A 7,371-nucleotide genomic window follows, 5' to 3' on the forward strand; every position below is an offset into this window, starting at 1 on the left:
ATTTGTAATCAAGGAAAATACTGAGAGCCTTGAAGGCCTGTCAAGCTGGGATGAAACTGCAGCAGAAGGAAAATACCTGCTAGTGCTGTTCCACAGATCCTTGCGCAAGACATCACACAACACTTAATGTTTGTTCAAGAGATTATGCAAGTGGGAGAACTTGGTTGGATTTAGTTTTGCTTTTCTCACACAAACTATGTATGAGATGTAAAACAGCCCTTCCACAAGCAAAAGGACACCTGCATGTGGCAGAGCATTTTTGGAGCCAGCCCAATATTTAAGCAATCACGGAATAGGAAAGGGGCTAAGATACACACACAATGCCTGAAAAGTTGGTGACAGTGCTAGTAAGTTTATCATTTAGCCCCACTCTGATTCTAAATTTAGTAGAGGAGTAATGGAATACAGCAACCTCTTTTTTAGTGTTACTGTTTGGCTATTTGAAACAAAATCTCTACTACCATAAGTTTAAATGCTGTGTTAAAACTGTGAATGCATGATATAGTTATTCACCCTTCCTAGACACACACTTGGAAATCAAGAGATTTAAGAAAAATAGTCCACTACAGACCTCCTTCAGAAGCCTGCTTGTTCTGCCATTATGTTGAGATCAGGCCAGTTCGCTTAATTTTTGTGTGTGTTTGTATATAAGTGTGTGTTTGTATAACACACACTGCCTTTTGGTCCTAATAAGGACCCCCGAAGCCAGTTTACGCTTAATATTTCAACGTACAAGGGGTCAGATCCAACAACTGTGTGAGCAGAAGTTCACTCATGCAACAGAACCTCATTCTCTGGAGCCCCCCAGATCCGTGCTGGAGATTGCTACTGCAATAATGAACTCAACTGGTGTTATATTGTAGCCAAAATGGGGCCATCAAGAAAGAAGAGAGAAGGGTCAACATGGCTGGGGAACTGCAGCGTTTGCAAAAGTACATTTAAAGCCAAAACAAAACCCCTTAACGGAGGCAAAAAATTCAAACGGCCCAATGAGAGTAGGCCATTCTCAATAGCCATGCAATATGGACTGTACTTTGGAAAAGAAACATTGAGAACTCCAGGGGGTGGAATGAAGAATTCTGGAGGAGGGCATGGCTGGCTCGCTCCTTAAACAGGAGCACTCCTAGGAGGCGAGGGTATGCTGCAATGTTTTGTCATTGCCACATATTTTCCTGTAATGTTGGTAAGGGTGAATGTCTGGCAAATGTTGAGCCTGAACATCCTCTTTTTAGACTTCAGAAGGCATATATTTCCCTGCGTCCTCCTTGTTAGATAATTACTGGATATTTACAAAGACTGGATCCCAAGGTGTGTTACTTAGATCAGGGAACATTACCATCAAGAACCATGCCTCTATTGTGTCACAGTGGTGGTTAAGGTTTTACTAGGATGTTTCTCCTCTTGTTCTGCTGAGATCTGGGCCTCAGCAGAAAACTCTCCCATTCCATCAGAAACTATAGTGGATTAACAACTGGCAAAATTGCTCTTACCTGAGAAACCCACATACCTCCAAAGCTGGAAATAAAAGGCCTTTTAAATGTTTTTAAGGAGGTCCGTATGTGCAAGTAGCTTGTACCAAAGATCACTTTGCCTAATGTTATTTGGTGATCTCTTAGCCTCCCTGCTATTGAAATCAAACCAGCTGTCATTAAGATGCCTGCTGAGGATGTTATTTAAAGTGTGTTTGTCCCCCACGCCCACATCTGTGTGACATTGTTGAGGCATGGATGTATTCTCGGCGTCACGTTCAAGCACAAACATTGCTCCCTACAAAATGTCAAGGATACAAGGAGCTGGGATTCCTATGCTGAAAAGCTTCCAAGCCAGAGAAACCTGGTTTCTGAAAAAAGCATATTCATGGACTGGGTGTTTTCTTGATAAGTTCTTGATTTCCCACCAATAGAAGCGTCCAGGGTGCTCTGCCAAGTTGATCTGCCTACAAACTTTCACCTGCTTTGGTAACCCCACCCATGTCTGCTGTAAACTACAATCTGCATGGTGTGTTCTGGTTTTAATACTGTTTAAAATGGAACAAGGTGGATCTCCACAAAACTCTTCTTATGGCAGCTTGTTCACATGAGATCCCATGCCGCAGTATGTGAGAACACTGTCCACGGCATGAACCAAGGGGATGCTCACATACCAATTTGAGCAGGGGTGGGGAATTGTTTCACCCATATGGTCTGCCTCTCCACACAAGGGCTGGATGATGTCAGAGGGTGGGCCCTGTGTGCGTGTGCACACACACACACACACACACACATGTACACACACCCCAATGTCATAGGGCTTCCTTTTCTTCATGTAGCGAGGTAGGCACAGAGTGGTCGCCTCCTGCAATTGCGCCTGCCTATCTCTGCATGGAAAAAGGAAAATCCCTCTCAGCGGTAGAGAAACGCAGCCATTCTCTCTGGGAGAGGAAATCCCCACTGTTATCTCTGATCAGTGTTTGGAGATAAGAGCAGGTTCCCTCCAGCAGTAGGGACAGGCTGCCTTTCTCTAGTGCTTGAGAGGGAACCTCCACTGGCTGGTTTCAGACCGCAGGCCGAAGCCTCCCACCCTAGAATTAGGGGAAGGGAAGATCAACATTCATCAGCTGGGATCCAAAGAGCGTCATTAGTCACAACTCAAGCAGGCCTAGCTGAATATTTGATTTTTCCCCTTTGAATGCCCCCCCCACACACACACACACACCCGTATGTCCCCATGCTCTATCACAAGCTGCTTTTGAAACTTCTCCCAGTTTCAAAAAAGAACTAGGCACTGGGGTGGGCTCTTTAAGGAGTCCAAGTCCAAATCTCCCTTGGGTATCAAGAACTAGTCCTGTAGTTATTATTGTAAGCCGGGCTGTAGTAGTTTTATCTTGGGGTGCCTATTGTGATCAGTGCCTCCTGATTTCAGGTTGCCTTGAATGTGTCCTGAAGAGCAGGACGCTAAACAATTCACTTCAAAATAATAGGTGCAGTTTCTTGTTTTCTGACCAATCAAGAAGGCATATTAAGTCCACCTCAGCTTTGGAATTGGAAAATAGAGGAAGTACCACCTGACTGGGGTACTCAGAAATCTGGGCTACTCAAGCAGCCCTCAGTGTTTGAGCTTCTCCTGATGCAGAGATGACTCCTCCAGAAGTTTTCCCTTTCATGTTAAGCAGCCTTCCCCAACCAGGTGCCCTCCAGATTTGTTGGCCTTCTTGGCTGGGGATGGTTGGGGTTGCAGACTAACACATCTGGGCGGCACCAAGTTGGGGAAGGCTGAATTTGTAAAGGTTCTCAGAGACGGATCATCTCCTGCACCCTGTACTTCCCTGGAGCTGGAAGCCTCCCAGGTTACTTGCCCCATCCCAGGTCCTCAACTTCTAGGCTTTACAGACCCACAAGCAGAACTCCAAAACTAGGTGTAAAGGGTTTTCTCAATAACTTGTACCAAGTTTTCTCTCACCTTAATTAGGCCTATATTTAGGATGGGAAATGCTCCTAGTCCTCAAGAGGTTTTACATAGAACTGTCTTAAGGATTCTAAACAAGTGCTGGAATGTGGAGTGGTAGAATCAGAATGGCTAAAAACTGGGTTTATATATTTAAAATTTAAGTTGTATGTTTACACTGAAAGCTGGATTTCAAAGCATGTTTTTAAAAATGTAATGTAACTTTCTCTTTAGAAAAATACTAAATACTAGTTAAAATTACTAGAAAAATACTAGTTAAAATTAAATCTGAATAAATATTAAGCATACACATATAATTTAAGAGACTATATGTGTACGCTTTATATTTATTCCGATTTATTTTATTATTAATATTTATTTTTACAAACCACCCAGCAACCCTAGAACAAGCCATAGGTTTCGGGGTGGTTTGTAAACCACCCCAGCCACCCACCCTCACCAGGTTTGGACGTCAAAACAACCTGCACCCAGTGAGGATAATTATGCTAATTACACAGCTCGCAACCGGCACATGCGGAGAGGGAAAATAAGCCACGGTATGCAAACCCACCCTATGATTCTGGATAGTAGGTCTAGCTGGGTCAGTGACCTGACTGTCTGAAGCAGTTTCATCCAGTCAGCCCACCTCTCCACCGCAGGACTTCTATGTTTCTGTGGATCCGCAGTAGAAACTGGGCTTATGGCTGGAGTGCTCACAACTGCATGCCGGTTTAGTCTGACCCCTACCCCCTTGGCAAAAGAAAATGCTGTTTAAGGCCCTAAAACCTAACATGTACTAAAAACAGATTTCTTCCTCTTCCTGCGTTATCTCTAGCTTCTAGCAATTGGTCCCAATGCAGATGTTTTGCAGTAGTTCTAAACATCCTCTGGCTTTGGCAAATCTCTCCGTTAGTCTCATGATGTTGAACATTCTCCCAGGTTGTGCTGATAGTTATGCCACCAGGGAGCCCCCTCTTTGCCTCTGAAGCACACCGGGGCTGGGCTCAGAGGAAGTTCGAGCTCAGCCCAATCCCCTCCTCCAGTTATCTATTTCGTATGACGGAAATGGCGGGGTGGGAGAGGGAAAGGAATAAAGTACACACACACAATTCCTTCCCGGTTTCAGGTTGTTTCTCTTATTTTACATCATTCAGGTTTCAGTCCTATGCCTGCTTACCTGAAAGTCCCATTCAACTCAATGGAGCTTTCTTCCAAGTAGACATGTATAAGATTGCATTATCAGTCTAGTTTTGTTAGTCGAGAGGAGGAATGAGGAACTATGTAGGGTACTGAGGCATGGTCAGCTCCATGTTTGACAGAGCTGTGGGCAAATTCCCTCTAGGCCCTCTCTTATATTGATTCCCCCCACCCCCGATATACCTGGCAGTGATGGCAGCTGGTGCACTCCAAAGGGTGCCTGGGAGTTAGTATTTTAATTTCTCACTATGCCCCAAAGCACCCAATGTATTGTCACACTGTACATTCTGGGATATTTTAATGGGGGCTTGCTAACTCAGCTCCAGGGCACACATTGGGGCCCTGACAGCTGCCCTGGGATGCCAAGTGCTGACACCGGGCCTGCACTTAGGCCCACCACCAACCATTCTGGAAATCTTATACAGAGATTTATCTAGCTTGCTTCTAAAATTTCAGGAGGAATTTGAAGCCTATCATAATCGTAACCACAAGAGCAAGAAACTTACTTGGGCGGCATGATCACAGTGATGGGAAAGATTAAATTATAGAGGCATTCTGAATAAACTGAAGGAAAGGAAATATGCAGAGAAGGGGTCAGGGAGGATCAGTGGGGAAGAGGTTACTGTAATCTAGATGACAGAGCCAGCCAAGGTACGTACAAAGGTTTTAGCAGTAGTGATATATAATTGCAGTAGTTAGTAACATTAATTCTGAACTGGACAACACAATTATATAGTTGATTAAAATCTGTCAATGGGCAAAGTAGTTGATCCTGTAGGTTATGGTTCACAACTGGTGTTCTCTGTACTGAATATGGCTCTCTGAAGACTGTGAGCTGCCTTGCCAACTCCCTCTTTTATCCATGCTTGGAACTGCTTGGAAGCATCAGAGGAGAGACTGAAGTATGCATGAAGGACAGAAGTGCCTCTTATTTCATATGTGACCCTCCGTTCCTCGTAATTCAGCATGGTCCACCAGAAAAAGTATTGACCAGGACTCTAGGTCTATACACATCTGTAGCCTTGGTACCAATCATGTTGACCCTGCTTAACAATGCAGTAGCTGATTAGTGTGCAGCGGGTATATTGATATTGCAACAACTAATAAGGCAAGATGGTGACTTCCTAGATATGGGATCTCCTGCATGGTGCTTCCGGACACCTCTCTTGGCCCCTCCGAGGCTCCCTGCCCATCTCCATGTTTATTTTATTTGATAAGATTTTAAATTGTCGTTTTTAAGCTGGGAGGCTGGCACACTGCAAAGCAAAATGCTGCCCTCCAACATCATCTTTATTATGATTCCAAAGAGTGGTTTTGTGTTTTGGAGTTCAGACTTCACCTCTGCCTTGTATTTAGGTTCCTGGGTAAGTTGCTTTTCTTTTAGTCTCACCAGTTTGCCTTCTGGGAAATGAGTGTTTCGTGACCAGCCACACCTGCCATAGCAGCCATTTTATGAATGGGAAACCCCCATGGCAGCTATTTTGTGAGAGTGCCCACAACACTCTCTAAAAATTCCAAATGTGCCCACCAACCCCAAAAGGTTGGGGACCCCTGATTCTGAGCTGAGCTATACGCTACATTCACCATGGGGACGTGGCCCATAACATTGTCCCAAAATGTGTCCACTGATCCAGAAAGGATGGGGAACCCTGGACTAGATTTTGTGTCCCTGAAAGTTAACTATGATCTACTTTAGTGGACAGTTCAATGGCAGTACATTCAGTTAAGATAGTACATGAAAGTACCTTTATTTATCGAAATGTGATCTGATGGCCTTTTGCACTTTATACCCACCTGATTTTCTCTCAGATACCATGTGGACTTGGAGTGAGCCAACCCACACAACCCAAGCTGGGGGCATGTCCCTGTCATGTCACCCACATCCCCAACACTCAGGAACCACAGAGAACTAGGCAGACATTTGGAATTTTGAGAGAATGTCATGGGTGTTCTCACAAAATGGCTGCCATGTGGCAGGGGGACTTACCCATTCATAAAATGACTGCCATGGTGGGCATGGCCGGTCAGAAAACACTCATTTCCCAGAAGGCAAACTGGTGGGACTATAATAAAAGTAACTCACACAAGAACCTACATACAAGGCAGAGGTGGGGTCTGAGCTCCATCACACAAAATCACACCTGTGAACCCACAGCTTCCTGCTCCAACACCCACGTCACATAAGACAAACTGATGAGGCCCGCAGAGGCTGGTGGCTCTGATATCAGAGGGGCAGTGAATCCACTCCGGATTTCAGTCAGAACTCTAATGGAGCCATCCAAGGTGCACCTTGGATGGATCCGTTAGAGTTCTGACTGAAATCCGGAGTGGATTCACTGCCCCTCTGATATCAGAGCCACCAGCCTCCACTGGATGAGGCTGAGAGACAATTAACTTGGCCAAGAAACAGAGTCCTATGCAGAGGTGGGGTTTAAGCTCAAATGCCAAATTATATATTTGCCCCCACAACAAAATACCTATTACATACGCATACACACACGTGCACATGCACGCCAGGCAAAACACCACATATACATATATGTAAGCCAGGGAAAACATACTCGCAGCACAGGCCAAACACCCCCTTGCTCTCCACTCCCTATAGCCCCCCAGCATGCTCCCTCCCTGTCACTCCCAGCTTACCTTTTCCTTTTTTCCTGGGTGGCTGGACAGGCTTCAAAATGAAGCGTTGGGCTGCAGCCACCCATTTTTACTTTCCAAGAATATCTCTGGGGCCCATGTGGGGCCTAG

The sequence above is a fragment of the Heloderma suspectum genome, chromosome 2, assembly GCF_057233095.1.
Source record: "Heloderma suspectum isolate Gila_16-S chromosome 2, 16-S_ref, whole genome shotgun sequence".
Classification (NCBI taxonomy): Eukaryota; Metazoa; Chordata; class Lepidosauria; order Squamata; family Helodermatidae; genus Heloderma; species Heloderma suspectum.